This window comes from Apium graveolens, chromosome 6 (genome assembly GCF_009905375.1).
Source record: "Apium graveolens cultivar Ventura chromosome 6, ASM990537v1, whole genome shotgun sequence".
NCBI lineage: Eukaryota > Viridiplantae > Streptophyta > Magnoliopsida > Apiales > Apiaceae > Apium > Apium graveolens.
In genome coordinates, this window is record NC_133652.1 from 287,167,028 (window position 1) to 287,187,136 (window position 20,109).

Genomic DNA, 20,109 nt, shown 5'->3' on the forward strand with positions numbered 1-20,109 from the left:
TTCTATTCGACATACACTTCTATTTACCCTTCGTTTTACCCAAATCCGATTAACGGATTGAAAGTTACGCTATAAACAAGTAATCACCGAACATATAGACCGACAGTCAACCAACAAGTCACATATAACACATTACACGTCAAATAATTAATGACATCTCATTTATAAAGAAGTCTCGGGTCATAAATAGGCTTTCGGGTATTTAAAATGATTTTTAAAATATTTTTCGGAATTAAAACGGGTCGTTGGATCAATTTCAGAGTAATAAACAAGGTTCGGTTGGCCAATTCTAGCTTCGAAACAATTTTATAATAATTATCGAGCCTTGAAAATAATTTAAAATAATATTTTAAAGCTCGAAACTATTTTTCGAAATTTTTAAATCATTTATAAATAATTAAATCCAATTAAATTATCAATTAAAATTAATTAATAAATAATTAAACTAATTAATCAATTAAAATCTAAATTAATTGATCAATTAATCAATTAAATATTAATTAAAATTAATTAATTAAGTAATTTAGATTTATTTTTAAATTAAAAATAAATTTTAGAATTAAAATAAATGATTTTCGGAATTTTTTTTTGAAAATAAAAATCAATTTTGGAAATGATTTTATAAAAGAAATCCAGTTTTTAAAAGATTTTAAAACAGAAATCTGGTTTCTGAAAGTTCCAGAAACTTCCAGGTACTAATCTGCAATTCTGCCAAAAACATTTTGATTTAAGAACTTTTTAGATCAAAACCGGGTCAAAATATAAACAAAACGGGTCAACAATCGGGTTGCCAAGAACAACCCAGACCCGCCGGAAATTTTGCAGAATCCGGCGAGGTCGGGAAGCTCCGGCGACCCCGATTAATGTTCAAATCAATACGTTTTGGTCTGGTTTTTGCTTGGAATTCATTTACAGCCTTCCCAGAAACACTAATCAAGTAACAATCATCACAAACCATGTCTGGAACACAACCTCCGACCAAAATCGATATAAACTCCGGCGAAAACTTTAAAAGACAACTCCGTACTTTTCAGGAATCGTTTGTAAGATATAAATACATGGTTCGATTGTAAATTTTATAAGGAACACAAAGAACCCATCCAGATCAACTGAGAACCCCTAACAAAGATTTCCCCAAATCGAATTGAAAACATTCAAAGTAATATAAACCCTAATTTCTAAATTCCGAGAATCAAACCCAAAATTAAACATGTTATTGAACTCCAAATTTGAAGTATAATATACCAAAATGATCAGGAAAACAAGCTCTGCAACATACAATCATTAAATCATTCAAACAACCATTCGTACAAAAATTCATAATTTAAATACCAAGAAATTCGAATATAAATAATTAAATAGAAAATCACCTGATGTTTCTGGGTTGAAATGATGGAAGATTTGGATTCTAGATTTCAGTAGCTTCGTTTTGAATATATGTACGCCAAAATCGGATATCAATAACGCCTTCGAATTTGTGTTTGATTACGAAGAACAAAATATAATTATAGTATTTTCTCTGTAAAAACTCTGTAAATACTGTTTGCAATTGATTTCCGGTACAAAATAAAATACGGTAGAGGCTATTTATAATTACGGAAAATTAGTATCCCGTTGGATCATTCCAGATATAAAACGGTACGTTTATTTATAAAAACTGATCCAAACGGTATCAGTTTTTGTGATAATTATCCAAATCAGTACAATTTGTACTGCGGTCTTGGTCTCAGCGCCCAGTTACACGTATTACGAAGTGATAATTGGGATAGTTTAATAAAAAGCTCCCGTTTATCGAAAATACGTGTTTTATTAATTTACCGAAACGAATATTGTATCGAAAATGTTGCGCCGGGACCCGCGCAGGACAAACCGTACGCCGGATCGAAAAAGTCGAAACATGGAATATGCTCGGAATATTACAATTAGGTTAGGAAGGAGTTCTCGGAAGAGTTTCGGGTTCCAAAAACGTAACAACGGTTGACGTCGGTTGGTTCCCGTTTTTATAAATAGATTTTAATTACCCGGAAAAAGATTTTAGAAATTTCATATGATTCTTATAAATCCATAAATCAACATAAAAATAATTAGGAAGATATGACAATTATCTATATTTTATTTTGGACATATAAAAATTAAAATACTCAATTAATATTATTTTTGAATATTCAAGTACATATATCGCTTAACAATTAACTCACAGAATAGATACTAAACGCACATAATAATTACTTAATAGCAAAAATAATTACACGATATATCCCGGATATTACAATACACATATTAACTATTAAATTGCTAAATGACTAGATATAGTCTCCTTGTCACTCTAAACTACGACCAAAACTTATCCTACTAAACTACGATAACAGTCCCTTTCTAATTCTTTTATTATTTTCATTGTATATCAATAATTATTATATATTTATATAAATATATTAAAATTAATATATGATTGAATAAATAAAATTTAAAATTTATTCAAATATTAATGAAACCTGTGCATCGCACGAGATTTAAGTTATTAATATTAAATATTAAAATAATGAAAAAGTATCTTTAAAAAGTATATTTGATATATTATCATTTCAATATTTATATTTTTAAAGATATTAACCGATAATTGTTAGGTCCCGAAGTATCGTAGAAGGGGGGTTGAATACGATACTCACTAAATTAAAAAATTCTTTCGAGTCTTTTACGGATAAATAATTTAGCGTTCGGTTAGTGGTTCCGTGTTCTTGAGGTGAATAGTGTTTGGAAGAGTAAATCGAGGAACACAAGATATTCGGGGAAATATGTATTCATATATAAATCCTCGGGGGTGTTGCTACACTTCGGTAAATAAATTAACCGACTACAATCCAAGAACAACAATGTTCTTGCTTCTACAAAGATATAGAAATTAAATCCTATACAATGATCTAGTTTTTTGTATGCCTAAGGATCTAATTACCAGATAACGATTATAATGCCCCTACGAATATACACGAGTTAAATCGGGCATTATAACGTTTCTCCGGTGAGAAGTTAAACGGATATCAATGTGCTGAGCTTCTCTGTATTCTCTTTGTTTCTTGTTTTCATCAACTCTCGTGAGAGAGAAGACGAACAGAACAATTACAAACTTAATTATTATTTTGATCTGCTGCTGTAGTATAGTCTTTATATTCAATATAAATATGTGATCATTTGTTTACCACATAAATCAAATGAATGAATCAATAAAGTGTGGTGGAGAAAACTTGTTCCTAGGACTTCATTTCCTTGCGCATACAAGGAGAGAGTCTAGCATTTGAATTAACAACACAACTCCTTACTGGCGACTACAAGGAGGTTTGGCACTTAGAATTAATTCCAAGCATTCTTACTTGCGACCATGGAGCCTTGGAGTGAACTTTGCCTTAGCCAAATTCATGAGTTATGACCTCTAGACCCTTGTAGGGCTTACTTGCGACTTCTTCATGCTCTAGGGAGTGAATTTGCTGTAGTTGCATTCCAGAAAAACCTAACTAGCGACCACACCACCTAGGGGAAGTGGTTACCTTAGGAAAAATTCGAAGTTGCGACCCATCTCCCTAGTATAGCTCTTACTTGCGACCAAGGGTCACTAGTATACACTTTTGACTTAGTTTAAATCCCAAGTTGCGACCAAGGAAGCCTAGGGACCTTTACTTGCGACCCCTTCACCCTAGTAAGATATTTTGCTTTAGAAAAATCTCTGATTTGCGACTAGAGTGTAGAAGAAACATTTCTAAGTTAGTTTCTTTTTCCATTTCTTCCTTGTTGCTCCTACTAGGTCAAAACCAATTCCTCTACTTAGGTTATGAGCTGTACTTTAATGTTCTTGCTCCTGCTAAGCAATAGAACGATCTTAGTGACTCCTACTACAAGATATTGATCACTTTGACTTAGTTTCTGTAGAACGCTTTAACCCTTAAACTGTCCCGTCTTCTAGTCTTCTCTCTGAGTCTTCGTATAAACCATATATCTACCATATCCAGATACGAATCCTCACTTAACAATCTTCCTAATGATAATACTCAGATTCCTTTCACAAATCACTAACGCCTAGTGCAACTGGTGTGGTTCACAGACGACTAGTTTCGATTCAGGTCTTCATATTATATCCTTGATTACATTGTTAAGCTTGCAACAACTTCATCGCTTTGAACACTGACTGTCAATAAACAAATGTACTTTCACTGGAATCCTTTCTGGTACTTTAGACAACGTCTTTATTGCTACTACAATCTTGAATACTTCATTCACTATTCTTCACTGATGTTTGAACATATAAGTGAACTCATGTCAGTGAGTATAACTTCAAGACTGCAGCTGTCTTCTTTAACCTCTGTCTATACCATGTCTTCAATTCTTTAGATTTCTATGCTTCGAACACTGTCTATCTTCAATCAATGCTGATACACTGAAATCTTCTGGTAGCACCTATATATTGAATCTTCATCATTTCAGAAACCCTGAAAGTCTTTAACCTTTTTTCTTCACTAAGCCACGAACATATTAATGAACTTCTTTCAGTGACCTGTAAACAGACTTCAAGTATTCTTCTAATCTTTTAATTCTTTATGTTTGCCTTGTCTTCATTTCTTCTGATTTCTTGTATAGACATAGTATTATTTACCTGTCCTGTTCTAGTGTTGATCTAGTGTTGAGTTATCACGTATACTATTCATACAGCTACGCAGTCTCACCAACAATCTCCCTCTATTTGATTGTTAAACCTAACAAACAAATTAAATAGATAGGATAACTTAACTAACAACTAGAAAAAGTAAAGTACCAGGACTTGCAAATAATGCTACTGGTTTTCTGGTTCAAATTCTGCATTTCCAGATTTCTTATTTAACTGAAATGAAAGATGCTTGTTCCTCTAGCATGTTGAGTGGTATTTATGACACTTTATAATGCTCTATAAAGGCTTGGATTGATGTTTTGTACTGTGTTGGGCTAAGAAAATCCTGATTCTATTATAATTCTATTTCCTGGACTCCTGGATTGCTTGGGGGCTGCTATATAAACATTTCTAAGTCATTTTTAAGATATATCAAGACAGACGCATTGAGAAGACGACAAGAGACCTATAACACAATTCAACAAAGGCGAAGACAATCTAGTTTATTATTGTGAATCTTTATTTTGAGTTGTAATTTTGGATGCTCGTTTCTTGTTTTGTTGAACCTATACTCTTGTTTTGTACTTGGTTTTAATTATTTGTTATAAAGACTACGTTTGTTTTACCATGCTTTCATCGGAACCCACGTTGATGATGAGTCCGATTATGGGCTAATCGTTATCGTGGGGTTCTAGCGGATTTATTTATGGATTTCTTTAGTTATTTCATTTGATGCATTAGTGTGTGGTGATTGATTGATAACCTAGTATTGGTTGTGCTTGTTCGTCTTATGAGTGTCGCAAACTTATAAGATAGTGTGCTAATTCTTAATGAAGCGAAAATGAATTTAAGGATTTAGAACTTGCCATGCTAGCATAGGTTCATGTATTATTATGCATGATTCGTAGGTAATTTTAATCATCTTACTTGCTCTGTGTAATCAAGATTGATAACTTGTGCTTAAACCGTTATGTTGTCAAATTCTATAGACATATAGGGTCTCAACATAATTGGTGTCTATTCAGCTTCTATCTCTTTTGTGGATGTCTGGTAGTATGGTACTCGTGTAACCGAAAGTTGGCGTTTATCAGTTTCGTGTTATCTGATTAGTATCATCACCATTGCATGCTTAGGTTAAGAATGAAAAGGCTATTGAATGAAGTATTTAATGAAGTTAGAATCCCATGTTTGTCATATATATTAATTCAATCAATCTTATTCTCATAATTACAATTATTCGGTAATTCTTATTGATAATCAACCTCAAATTGTGATTCGTCTTAGCATTGAATGATAACCATACATTGTTGCTTAGGTGCATAAATTAATTAGTTAACCAATACAGTCTCTGTGGGAACGAACTAGAAAAGATTCTATACTACTTGCGAACTCGTATACTTGCATGTATTCTTAGCGCGTGTTTAGCGACTAACAAGTTTTTGGTGCCGCTGCTAGGGACTGCAGTGTTAATTGATAATTTATGTGCTTTCCATCAGTTGTCATTAAAGTTCATTGACTCAGACATTGTTACTTATCTATTTCCTTGTTTTATTTCAGGTGCTCGAGCGAGGGTGTATGCATACGCGTTCGTGTACTCGTAAGAGAACTCTGGATAAAGCCGAGGAAGAACTTGTGGTGGTTCGAAGGGAAGTTTTTGAGGAATAAAAGAAGGTAGAAGAAGAAGAGAAAGTCGAAGAACCAGTTATAATAGCGATGGGAGATCAAACAGAGAATCCAAAGGCTTTGATGGACTATTCTCAGCCCAAGATTAATGACATTCCGTCGAGCATCGTCAGACCAGCCATTAGGGATAACACTTTTGAGATCAAGGCAAGCACGATTCAGATGATACAGAACTCAGTTCAGTTTGGGGGTTCTCCTACTGAAGACCCAACATGCACATCAGGGATTTCATCGAGATCTGCGACACCTTCAAGTTTAATGATGTGTCTGAAGATGCTATCAAGCTGCTACTCTCTTATTCTCTCTAAGGGACAAGGCTAAGAGCTGGTTACATTCTCTACCAGCAGGGTTTATCACTAAACGGGAAGATCTGACACAAAAGTTTCTCACTAAATTCTTCCCTATGGCGAAGACTGTTGCAATCAAGAATGCTCTTACCCAGTTTGCTCAGCAAACAGGAGAATCTCTGTGTGAGGCTTGGGATCGATATAAGGAGATGCTAAGGAAGTGGCCACACCATGACATTCCTGATTAGATGATTATCAACTGTTTCTACAATGGATTGGGTGCTACTTCTAGACCCATGTTTGATGCAACATCAGGAGGAGCCTTGTGGGCTAAGAGCTACGATGAAGCTTATGAACTTATTGAACTGATGGCTGCTAATGAATACCAGAATCGTTCCTAGAGACTGACTCAGGGGAAAGTCGTAGGAATTCTGAAGTTGGATGCAGCAACTGCTATCGCTGCCCAACTTAAGGCTTTGACAATGAAGGTGGACTCTTTGGCTAATTATGGAGTTAATCAAATCACCAGCGTCTGTGAACTTTGTGCTGGGGCCCATGAGATGGATCAGTGTTCTATATCTATTGAATTAGCTCAGTTTGTGAGTAATTTTCAGCGTTCGCAACAACCAGTGCTGACCACCTATCATCCCAACAACCGCAATCATCCTAATTTCAGCTGGAGCAACGCTCAGAATGTGGTTCAACAGTCTTATCAGCAATATACAGCTAAGCAGTACAACCCCCCAGGTTTTTAGCAACCGCAATATGCACCAAGACAACAACTCCAGCTGCAACAAGCCAATGAAAAATCTGAACTAGAGGAGTTGAAGCTTATGTGCAAGAGTCAAGCTGTTTCTATCAAGACCTTGGAAAATCAAATTGGGCAAATTGCCAATGCCTTGATAAATCATCAACCTGGTACATTGCCTAGTGACACTAAGGTGCCAGGAAGGAAGGAAGCTAAGGAGCAGGTAAAGGCAATCACGTTAAGGTCTGGAAAGGTTGCTAATACCGAACAAACTCAAAAGTTGACTGAAGAAGCTGAGGCTGAGAAAGAAGAAGAGCAGCAGGAAGTATAAGTGGAACCAAGGAAGACTAATATTGAGCACACTCCTCCTGAGGGTAATACAGGGGAGAAACAGATCTATCCTCCACCACCTTTTCTGAAGCGGCTGCAGAAGAAAAAGCTGGACAAGCAATTTAAGAAGTTTCTGGAGGTGTTCAAGAAACTTCATATTAACATACCTTTCGCCGAGGCTCTCGAGCAAATGCCTAGTTATGCAAAGTTTATGAAAGGTATTCTCTCTCAGAAAGTGAAGCTAGATGATTTAGAGGCTATCGCTCTCACGGAGGAATGCAGTGCTATGCTGCAACAGAAGTTGCTATCCGCGAGGTATTGTGGAGGATGTCTTGGTCAAGGTTGTTAACTCATCTTCCCTGCTGATTTTATTATTCTGGATTTCGAGGAAGATAAGAAGATTCCCATAATCTTGGGAAGACCTTTCTTGGCAACTGGACGAACTCTGATAGATGTGCAGAAGGGTGAGCTCACAATGCGATTACTAGATCAGGATGTAACTTTTAATGTGTTATATGCTATGAAATTTCCTACTGATAATGAGGAATGTTTAAAAGTAGAGTTGGTCGATTATGTGGTTACTTCAGAACTTGATCAATTGCTAAGGTCTGATGCCTTAGAGAAAACCTTATTGGGAAATTCAGACAGTGAAGATGACGAAGGTGAAGAATAATTGCAATATTTGAATGCTTCTCCCTAAAAAAGGAAGGTTGATATGCCTTTTGAATCTCTTGGAATGGAGGAATTGAGAAAAGCTCCTAAACGCCTCAAGCCATCTATCGAGGAAGCTCCTACTCTTGAGCTTAAACCTTTACCTGAGCATTTGAGGTATGTGTTTTTAGGTGATGCATCTACTCTGCCTATTATTATTGCATCTGACCTTTCAGGTAGTGATGAGGAAAAGCTTTTGAGACTATGAGAGAGTTCAAGTCGGAAGGGAATCAACCCTTCTTATTGTATGCATAAAATTTTGCTAGAGGAAGGTAGCAAGCCTACAGTCGACCAACAAAGATGCCTCAATCCAATCATGAAGGAAGTAAAGAAGGAAATTCTTAAGTGGCTAGATGCAAGGATCATCTACCCTATTTCTGACAGTTCATGGGTGAGCCCGGTTCAATGTGTGCCAAAGAAAGGTGGTATTACTATGGTAGCAAATGAGAAGAATAAGCTTATTCCTACTAGAACAGTCACTGGGTGGAGAGTTTGCATGGATTATAGGAAGCTGAATAAAGCCACTAGAAAAGATCACTTCCCTTTGCCCTTCATTGATCAGATGCTTGACAGGTTGGCTGGGCATGAGTATTACTGTCTTCTGGATGGCTATTCGGGTTACAATCAGATTTGTATCGCTCTAGAAGATCAGGAGAAAACTACCTTCACTTGTCCATTTGGTACGTTTGCCTTCAAACGAGTTTCTTTTGGTCTGTGTGGTGCACCAGCCACATTTCAGAGATGCATGATGGCCATCTTTTCTGATATGATAGGCTAGAATGTGGAGGTGTTCATGGATGACTTCTCTGTATTTGGAGATTCTTTTGATGAATGCTTGCAAAATCTTGGACACGTTCTCAAGAGCTGAGTGGAGACCAATTTGGTTCTCAATTGGGAGAAATGTCACTTTATGGTGCGACATGATATTATTATCGGGCACAAGGTTTCTAGTAAGGTCTTGAGGTGGACAAAGCCAAGGTGGGGGTCATTGAGAATCTTCCTCCACCTATTTCTGTTAAGGGAATTCGCAATTTTCTTGGTCATGCGGGTTTCTATAGGCGTTTCATCAAGGACTTTTCTAAGATTTTGAAACCGCTATACAGTTTGCTAGAAAAAGATTTTCATTTCAAGTTCGATGACGAGTGCCTTGCAGCTTTTGAAATATTGAAGAAGAGTTTAATCACGGCACCTGTCATAACTGCACCTGATTGGAATCAACCTTTTGAGATGATGTGTGATGCAAGTGACTATGCAGTAGGAGCAGTTCTTGGGCAGAGGAAGAACAACATATTTTATGTGGTCTACTATGCTAGTAAGACCCTTAATGGTGCCCAACTAAATTATACGACTACGGAGAAAGAGATTTTGGTTATCATATATGGTTTTGAGAAATTTCGATCTTATCTACTTGGGACTAAGGTGACAGTTTTCACTGATCACACCGCAATTCGATATCTTGTCTCGAAGAAGGACTCGAAGCCTAGATTGATTAGATGGGTTCTTTTGCTCCAAGAATTTGAACTTTAGATCAAGGACAGAAGGGGGACTGAAAATCAAGTAGCTGATCATCTCTCGCATTTAGAGAATCCTAATGCTACTTCAGTGGATAAGACATTGATAAATGAATCTTTTCCCAACGAGCAGTTGTTTGGAGTGCAAGAAGAAGAACCATGGTTTGCAGACATTGTGAACAACCTTGTGAGTAATGTCATGCCTCCCGACTTATCCTATGCTCAAAGGAAGAAGTTTCTACATGAAGTGAAGTGGTATATGTGGGATGAGCCGTTTCTTTTTCGACAAGGAGCTTACCAAATCATCAGGAGATGTATTCCTTACAGCGAAACGGGGGGAATCTTGCGAGATTGCCACTCAACGGCTTATGGAGGACATTATGGCGGATAAAAGACAGCAGCTCATGTTCTCCAGGCAGGTTTTTTTGGCCGACCTTGTTTAAAGATGCTTACCAGTTCGTTTTGAAATGCGATCGATGTCAACGTGTGGGCAATATGTCTAAAAGGTATGAGATGCCTCTTAATGTGCTTCTCGAGGTTGAGGTCTTTGATGTTTGGGAAATTGACTTTATGGGGCCATTCGTCTCATCTTGTAACAATCAGTATATCATGTTGGCGGTTGATTACATGTCAAAATGGGTTGAAGTTAAGGCGTTGCCAACGAACAATGCGAAAGTGGTGCTTAATTTTCTTCACAAGCAGATATTCACAAGGTTTGGAACTCCAAGAGTTATAATCAGTGATGAGGGATCGCATTTTTGCAATCGCAAGTTCACTGCTATGATGCAAAGGTATAATGTGAATCATCGCGTTGCCATGGCTTATCATCCTCAGACAAATGGGCAAGCTGAGGTATCTAACAGAGAGATCAAGCGCATTTTAGAGAAGGTTGTGTGTCCATCGAGAAAAGATTGGTCTTTGAAGCTTGATGAAGCTGTTTGGGATTATAGAACAGCATATAAAACTCCATTAGGAATGTCGCCGTTTCAGTTGGTTTATGGTAAGGGGTGTCATTTGCCTATAGAGCTCGAGCGTAAAGCATATTGGGCTTTGAAGAAATTGAATCTGGACTTGGACGCCGCTGGAAAGAAGAGGATGCTTCAATTGAATGAACTTGACGAGTTTCGACTTCAAGCTTATGAGAACAATAAAATGTACAAGGAAAAGGTCAAGAGGTGGCACAATAGGGGTCTAGTGCTCAAATCGTTCATTCCGGGGCAACAAGTTCTTTTATTCAACTCCCGTCTCCGTCTTTTCCCTGAAAAGTTGAAGTCAAGATGGACAGACAACACGTAGCACATAGCAGTTAGGGTTTTATGACTCAACACACTTAATCACATAATAATACAGATAAATTATCTTTATTAAGATATAATACAAGCGTAATTTCTCGGTTGTTACATTCTTCCCCTTAATAGGATTCTGTCCTTAGAATCACACTATGAAAATAACTGAGGGTACTTTTCTAACATATCACTCTCAAGCTCCCAGGTTGATTCTTCAACCACGGGATTTCTCCACAAAACTCTCACTAATGGTACAAACTTATTTCTTAAGACTTTCTCTTGCCGATCTACAATTCTTACCGGCTGTTCTACATACGATAAATCTGCCTGTAGCTCTATCGGCTCATACTCTATTACATGCCTTGTATCAGGGTTATACTTCTTAAGCATTGACACGTGAAATACATTATGAATATGCTGCATATGGGGTGGTAAAGCTAGCTCGTATGCAACTTTTCTGACTTCTTTAAAATTTCAAATGGACCGACATATCGGGGCTTTAGCTTGCCTTTGTTGCCAAATCTAGTCAATTCCTTCCATGGTGATATCTTTAGTAACACATGCTATCTTCTTGATAGTCCACATCCCTTCTGGTTGGATCTGTATATTTACGTTGCCGATTTTGCGCTCCTTCGAGTCGTTTTCGTATAAGTTCTACTTTTTCCTTGGTCTGCTGAATCAGTTCTAGACCTAGAATCTTGCGCTCTCCAACTTCGTCCCAACATGTAGGTGATCTGCATTTTCTCCCATATAAGGCTTCATAAGGTGGCATTCCGATGCTTGCATGGTAGCTGTTGTTGTAAGGGAATTCCACTAACGGTAAATGTTCGTCCCAACTGCCTTCAAAATCTATCGCACATACACGTAACATATCTTCAATTGTCTGAATAGTCCTTTCACTTTGCCCGTCCGTTTGTGGATGATAAGCAGTGCTCATGTTTAGCTTGGTTCCTAGACATTCCTGAAATTGTCTCCAAAATCTCGAATTAAAACGGGGATCTCGATCCGATAGAATGGATACAGGTACTCCATGACACATCACAATTTCCTTGAGATATAAATGTACCAACTTGTCGAGCGAAAACCTTTCATTGATTGGAAGGAAATGTGCTGACTTTGTTAATCTGTCGATGATAACCCAAATTGCATCGTGATTTACTTTAGTCCTTGGAAGTCCCACTACGAAATCCATTGCTAAGTGCTCCCATTTCCATTCTGGAATATCTAGTGGTTGTAGTAATCCGCTCGGGCGTTGATGTTCAGCTTTAACTCGTTGACACGTGTAACACTTACTGACCCATTCCGCTATCTCTTTCTTCATATCTGGACACCAAAAGTTTTCCTTCAGATCTCTATACATCTTGGTGCTTCCGGGATGAATTGAATATCTTGAGCTATGAGCGTCTTGCAAAATTTCCGCTTTCAATTCCGGTACGTTAGGTATCCAGATTCTCGAAGCAACTCGAAAAATTCCCTTGTCATCTTTCTAGCTGGTAATTTCTTCTCCTGACAAATTATCGATTTCGTGATTCATTATTTCTTCTTGACACCTTCTTTTCTTTTCCAACAATTTTGGTTGAAAAGTCATTGCATAAATCATTTGAGTGGAGCTTTCTGGAACATGAACTTCAATTTCCAATTTATTGAATTCTTTGATCAATTCCTCTGAAGATGTTAACCAATTTAATATTTCCTTTCGACTCAATGCATCTGCTACAACATTTGCTTTACCTGGATGATAGTTGATTGATACGTCGTAATCTTTGATTAGCTCTAGCCAACATCGTTGTCTCATGTTGAGTTCTTTCTGCGTGAAAATGTACTTCAAACTTTTATGATCGGTGTAGATTTCACACTTCTCGCCATAAAGGTAATGTCTCCAGAGTTTCAATGCGAATATAATTGCTGCTAGTTCCAGATCATGCGTCGGATATTTCTGCTCATGAGGCTTTAGCTGTCTAGAAGCGTATGCGATTACGTTGCCATGCTGCAGCAAAACACATCCAAGTCCTCGATAAGAAGCGCCGCTGTAAATGACAAAATCTCCTTGATCATCAGGTAAGACAAGTACAAGTGCGGTTACCAATAGATTCTTCAATTATTGGAAACTCTCTTCGCATTTCTCATTCTATTCGAACTTTTCATTCTTCCGGGTCAACTTGGTCAATGGCGTGGCTATTTTTGCAAAATCTTTGACAAATCTTCTATAATAACCTGCTAATCCCAAGAAACTTCTGACTTCCGTCGGAGTCTTCAGTCTTCCCAGTTTAAAATAGCTTGAATCTTTGCTGGATCGACTTGAATTCTTTCAACACTAATGATGTGGCCTAGGAATTGCACTTCCTTCATCCAAAATTCGCATTTCAAAAATTTTGCATAAAGTCGTTCCTTCCTCAACATTTCCAATGTCATTCTCAGGTGCTCTGTATGTTTTTCTTCAGTCTTCGAGTAGATCAAGATGTCATCAATAAATATAATGATAAACTTATCCAAGTACCTCTTGAATACTTGGTTCATCAAATCCATAATTGTTGCCGGTGCATTGGTTAGTCCAAACGCCATCACAAGAAATTCGTAGTGTCCGTATCTCGTTCGGAACACAGTTTTTGGAATATCTTCCGTCTTGATCTTCAATTTGTGATAACCTGATCTTAAATCGATTTTTGAAAACCATGCCACTCCTTTCAGTTGATCAAATAAGTCATCGATTCGGGGCAAAGGATATTTGTTCTTGATAGTTAACTTGTTCAGTTCACGATAATTAATACATAGTCGCATGCTACTGTCCTTCTTTTTTACGAACAACATTGGTGCACCCCATGGGGATACACTGGGCCTTATGATTCCTTTATCAAGAAGATCCTGCAATTGCTTTGCTAACTCTTTTATTTCAACATATGCCATTCGATATAGAGATTTTGAAATTGGTTCGGTTCCCGGTGCTAAATCAATAGTAAACTCGATTTCTCAATCCGAAGGTAATCCTGGAAGTTCATCTGGAAAAACATCAGGAAACTCACAAACTACAGGAATATCTTCGATCTCCGGACTTTCTTTTTCCATATCCAATACATAGGCTAAATAAGCTTGACATCCTTGATGCAATAATTGTTTCGTTTGCATCATTGTTAAGAATATCTGTTTCTGCTTTTCGCTTTTAAACGTTATTGTTGCATTCTCCTCAGTTCATAAATTTACCTTCTTATTTGCGCAATCGATCTGAGCATTATTACTGGCTAACCAATCCATTCCTAAAAGAACATCAAATTCTCCTAATGTTAGATATATTTGATAATGTCATGTCTAATATGATTTATGTTTAGTTTTCAGATCTTACTTGAACTGGACAAATCAGTACTTAACTGAAATCAGCACTTATACTGAAGCCAGAACTTAAGTTATCAGTACTTAAGGTTCAGGGGATATTTATCAGGAGATAATACCAGGACTTAAAGGAAACTTTCAGATAAGGAAGGCGGCTGATTGAAAGGAAAGAAGATCAAGACAAACTTAAGAAGAAATATGCATGAAGAAGGAATTCTATAAAGAATGGAATACTTGGAAGAAAAGATAACTGATTGATATATTTTAGGAAGCAGAATTATATTCCATATCAATTAGCGATTATCTTGTAACTGTGTGATATATAAACACAGAAACAGGGTTTATACTATATGTGTTATCATTATCGAGAATATTATTCATTGTAACCCTAGCAGCTCTCGTGATATTTGTTCATCACTGAGAGAGGATAGTTCCATATTGTAACAGAGTTTATTATATTGAATAAAGTATGTTTTCTGTTACTTGAGTTCTTTAATTCGATTTGATTGTGATAAACACTGTATTCAACCCCCTTCTACAGTGTGTGTGACCTAACAAGTGGTATCAGAGCCTATCTGTTAACACACAAACAGTTTAAGATCCAAAAACAATCATGTCTGAAGCAGAAACTCCAACCAAGCCCACCAAAACTGAAGAACCTCCAAAGACTCAAATCCATAGTCGATATGAGACCATTAGAGTTCCCATACTGAAACCATCTGAATATCCCATATGGAATGTGAGGATGATTATGTTTCTGGAAGCTATTGATCCAGAATATCTTGACAGAATCCATGAAGGACCTCAGAAGCCAACCAAACTCGCTGTTGTAGTTGCAGGTGAAGCAGCAAAGTCTGTACCAAAGGAGAAGAGTGATTACACTGCTGAAGTTATTGCATCAATTGCTAAGGATGCTAAGGTACGACACTTGCTGCATAGTGCCATTGATAATGTAATGTCAAACAGGGTAATTAACTGCAAGACTGCAAAGGAGATGTGGGATGCCTTAGAGACAAGGTGCCATGGAACTGATTCGATTAAGAAGAACAGGAAGACAATACTCACTCAAGAGTATGAACACTTTGACTCAAAGCCTAATGAGTCATTGACTGATCTATATGACAGATTTGTCAAACTCTTGAATGATTTGTCACTGGTTGATAAGGAGTATGATCTTGAAGATTCAAACCTTAAATTCCTGTTAGCTCTTCCTGAAAGTTGGGATTTGAAGGAAACAATTATAAGAGACAACTATAATCTTGAAGAAACAACTCTTGATGAAATTTATGGGATGCTTGAAAGGCATATGTCATAGCCTATTTGTTTATTCAAGAATTTAACTCAACTCAAATAAGAATGTAACAAGTAAATAGTGGTTCTATCGTCAAAGAGATCTCTCAAAGTAACATATGTCAAAGGATTAAGGAACATTGTTCATCTACAGACTTGAGGAATTAATTCACTGGAAGAAGCTCAAGAAATCGATCAAGCCTCAGTGATATAAATCAAGATTGTGATATTAATCAAGTGACAGAGATCTTGTCAGGGTTTCAATTAATTACAGGGATTTAATCTGAAGAAAATCAAGTTATTAAAATCAAGACATGAAGAAACATCGCAGAAGTTAGTCATTCATGAACCAGACAGTACATTGAGTGTCAACATTGAAGTGGTGGAATTGATTCATAATTTTCAGTGATTTTCAGAAGATTGTCAGAAGAGTGGTTGTTGTTCAAGAATAGTATTAATTCTCTATTAATTAATTAAGTCATATAATTTAATTAAGAAAATAAATTATATCTGCAAAGATTAATTTATTGATTAATTGAATTAATTGGTTAATTAATTCTGAATTAATATTATGTATTTTTTAGAATTGATTTTGAATTAATATTCAATATTAATTCAGCAAGACAAACATTTGAACTGGTATGACAATTGGATTGTCATACCGAAAGTCTTTCCAGTTCTCTTAGATAGTCTTGCAGAAAGTCTTTCCAGCTCAAAGGATTGTCTTGCCGATAGTCTTGCCAGTTCATTCAATAGTCTCACCGATTGTTTAGCTAGATCAAAGGATTGTCTTGCCAGTACAATTCAATTGGATTGTTTTGATTACTTAACACAGAAGCTGATCTTTCAACAAAAAGCAACATTGAATATTTCAACCAACTGAAGAACACAGAACAAAAAAAGAAAAGCAGAGAACTTATTATCTTCAACTGCAATATTTCAGGACATTAATTTCTAGTATTTATTGTTAAATCTAAACCACTAGAAATCTTTCTCTTGTTCTTGTGTAACTATCTAGCGGATCAAAATCCCTAGAACTTAATCTCAAATTGCTTTTAGCATTTGATCTTTTTATTTCAAAAATAGAAAAAGTTCATGTCGAATTTATTCTAGATTTGGAATAATTTATTTGAGATTAATCCCTTGTAAACGATACCGTTGTTGCAACACCTTTCAAGTTTAATAATAGTTTTATTTAACTTGAATTTTGTTTTATTTTTTTATTTCGCATTTTATTCGATTAAACGGTATAGTTTGTATTCAATCCCCCTTCTACAAACATATTGGGACCTAACAATTGGTATCAGAGCATTCTGATTAACGAACAAATGAAGATCCTAGACTTTTGTGATTCTTCCACTCCTTGAATTTTTATTTACTCAAAAATTCATAATGACTACACAAAAAGTTGGAACCGTTAAAATTCCACTATTCGATAAAGAAAATTATATTATGTGGAAGAAGAAGATGCTCTTGTTTTTACAAGTTGCAACCCAAATATCTGGACGTGTTAAAGAAGGGTCCAAAAATTCCGATGGTTATTGAACCAGAGGTTATAGAAGATGATGTTGTAATTACCAAAGCTAGAACCTATGTAAAAGATCCTGAGGATTTTTCTCCTGCTGAAAAAGAAGAAGCCTCCTTGGATGCCAACCTTCAATTAATTTTAGTTGATTCCCTTGATCCCTTGATGAACAGACATGTGATGAACTGTAAAAATTCTAAACACATCTGGGAAACTATTGAGGTGATTAATGAAGGCACAGGGGAAGTTCGAAAGAACAAGTTAGAGATCCTAACCTTTGAGTATGAACATTTTAAATCCAATCCAGGAGAAGGAATCTCTGAAGTGTTTGAGAGGTACAATGCATTGATCAACAACCTGAACATAAATGGAAAATATTATTCAATCAGGGAGGTCAACAAAAAGTTCCTTTTAACACTGCCAACTCATCTTGAACATAGAATCACTGCCATAAAAGAAGCGAGGGATCTAAATGAGATTTCTTTGGAAAGACTCTATGGTGTGCTAAAAATCTATGAGTTGGAGTAGATTCAGCAGAAGGAAGTTTACGGGAAAGGTAGAGTGGTTAGCACGTCTACTGCTCTAGTAGCTGAAGAACAACAACAACAACCACAACAACAACAACAATCTTAACAGTCAGAGAGAATGGTACAGTCTTCCAAGGCTGAGGAAAATGTGATAGTAGCAGAATTTGATCCTCCTACTACAAATCAATCAGGAGATGAGTTTTACTCCTTGGAAGAACTGGAGCAATTGGAAGATGAGTCAATGGCACTGATTGTCAAGAGATTCTCCAATGTCAGATTCAAGAGGAATCCCAAGTTCAAGTACAAGTCCAACTACAACAGATTCCAGAAAGGTGGATCTTCATCCTCTAACACCAGCAGTGGTGGATACAAAACAGGGATGGTTTATCGGAGCACTATTCGATGCTTTAACTACAATGAGTTGGGACACTTTGCCACAGAATGCAGGAAGCCAAAGCAAGTAAGGAAGAACTCTTATGATTCTAATCAGAAGAGTAAATCTGAAAGGGCTTACCTGGCTAAGGGAAGGAGTTGGGATGATACTGACAGTGAAGATGAAGAAGTTGGGAATCTTGCACTTATGGCTATTGATGGAAACACTTCATCGTCAAGAAAAGAGGTAAAATTTACTGATGCTGAATTAGTTTATCATCTAGGAGGCTCCTTAGATTGTGCTCGTCGTGATAATGAAATGTTAACTCAACAAATCAAAGACCTTGAGAAAGAGGTCAATGAATTAAGACTTGTACACATTAATCAAGACAAATTAAAAGAACAAGTATCTTTTCTAGAGAATAGAGTTGACTGTTATAGACAACTCGAAACTATTCTTAAAAACAAGATCACCGGTCTTGAGACTAAGGTTAAAGCTTACATTAATTCTTGCTCTAAGGCTAAAGAGTTCTACAATAAGCAAGCTATTAATCAAACATCTGGAGCAGGTTATGATTACAATGTTGCTATTGGAGAATTAGGCATAAACTCCCTTCCTCATATTTGTGCTAAAGGTAGGGAAGTACCACATGTGCTTAAGGGTGTTGATAAACCCCTCTATAAAGAATCAATTGCTGAACCATTTGATGAGACCTCCTTTATTATTCAAGAAGAAATACGTGCTGAAGATCTTGCTAATGAGAAGGTTGTTTCCAAGTCAGGTGTGTCGAAAGTTCCAGTCAAAGTTGTGAAAGCAACTAAGACTAACTCAGACACACCTGATGTAATAACCCCAATTTTTGGAATTTTTGAAACCCTTATGAATAGTGTTTTGCTGATTATGCTGAATAAGAAAACTTTTCATGCCACACTATGTAGGGGTTCTTTTATTGATCTTCTGGGATATTATTAGTACTCTATGTGGTATATAAGTGTATGTAAAGATCGTCAGAATCCAAATCCAAACACTTTGATTTTTCCCGGAAATCTACCAGATACAGAAAGAATTGAGTATAAGGTAACAGAATAAAAAGGATTTAAATTCAAGGATTATAAGAGATGATCATAAAAGGAATATAATGTATTGAGAAAGGTTAAGGAAACCTAAGTAATAAAATCCCGGGTATAATCCCTCAAACGATAAACGAAAATGAAAGTTAAGCGAACCGCAGAACAGATCAACGGTCATTAGCCAAGTAATTAGGAGTTAATCAAGGGGTTAGTGGATGATGATGTCATCACACCAACACGAGGAAGACAAGTGTAAAAGGATGACATAATCAAGATGACCTAAGCATGACCTAGTAGATATTTTGAATTGGTGGAATATTAGCCAAGTGTTTTTAACCATGGTAAATTCTAAATATGGTTAATTAAAATAAAAGAGAAGCAACCAAGTAATTCACCACATAAATACCTAGGCAACCAAGCAAGAAGCATTTCTTCTCCCCATTTTCATCTTTGCTCTCGGCTTTCAAGGAACAAGCAAGGAAGAAAAATCCAAAGACCAAGCTCCACTCAAGCATAAATTCCATGGTTTGTTTTTATGGATTCTACATTTCATAACTTAGCTTGGGTATGATTTTAAGCTCTTGATTCAAATGGATTCATAGCTAATTAATTCACCAAAGATTAGGGTGAATAGTGTTTTCAAATTTTAACTTTGTGTTTCTTGATTTCATTTGCAAGATCAAGGTTATATAAGGATAAATCAAGGTTCTTTGAGGCTCCCTAGTAACTTTCCACCCTCCAAGAAAGGTATAAATCTTCACACCCTTTAGTAATAAGTTTGAATGTTGAAGTTTGGAGATGGTTTGGATGG

General features: G+C 36.4%; 1 protein-coding gene and 1 non-coding gene across 2 annotated transcripts in view; one reads left to right on the forward strand and one right to left on the reverse strand.

The window, feature by feature from the left end:
- The window catches only part of LOC141668111 (YTH domain-containing protein ECT3-like), a 32,750-nt gene extending 15,789 nt beyond the window's left edge, over positions 1-16,961 (forward strand). The window contains exon 10 of the transcript XR_012552923.1: positions 6,191-16,961. The gene's annotated coding sequence lies outside the window, so the exon portion shown is untranslated. The remainder of the gene's footprint in view (positions 1-6,190) is intronic.
- On the reverse strand, positions 6,735-6,841 carry LOC141669155 (small nucleolar RNA R71). The gene has a single exon (XR_012553447.1). It is a non-coding gene; the product is annotated as a small nucleolar RNA R71 (small nucleolar RNA).
- Positions 16,962-20,109: the final 3,148 nt, after the last annotated feature.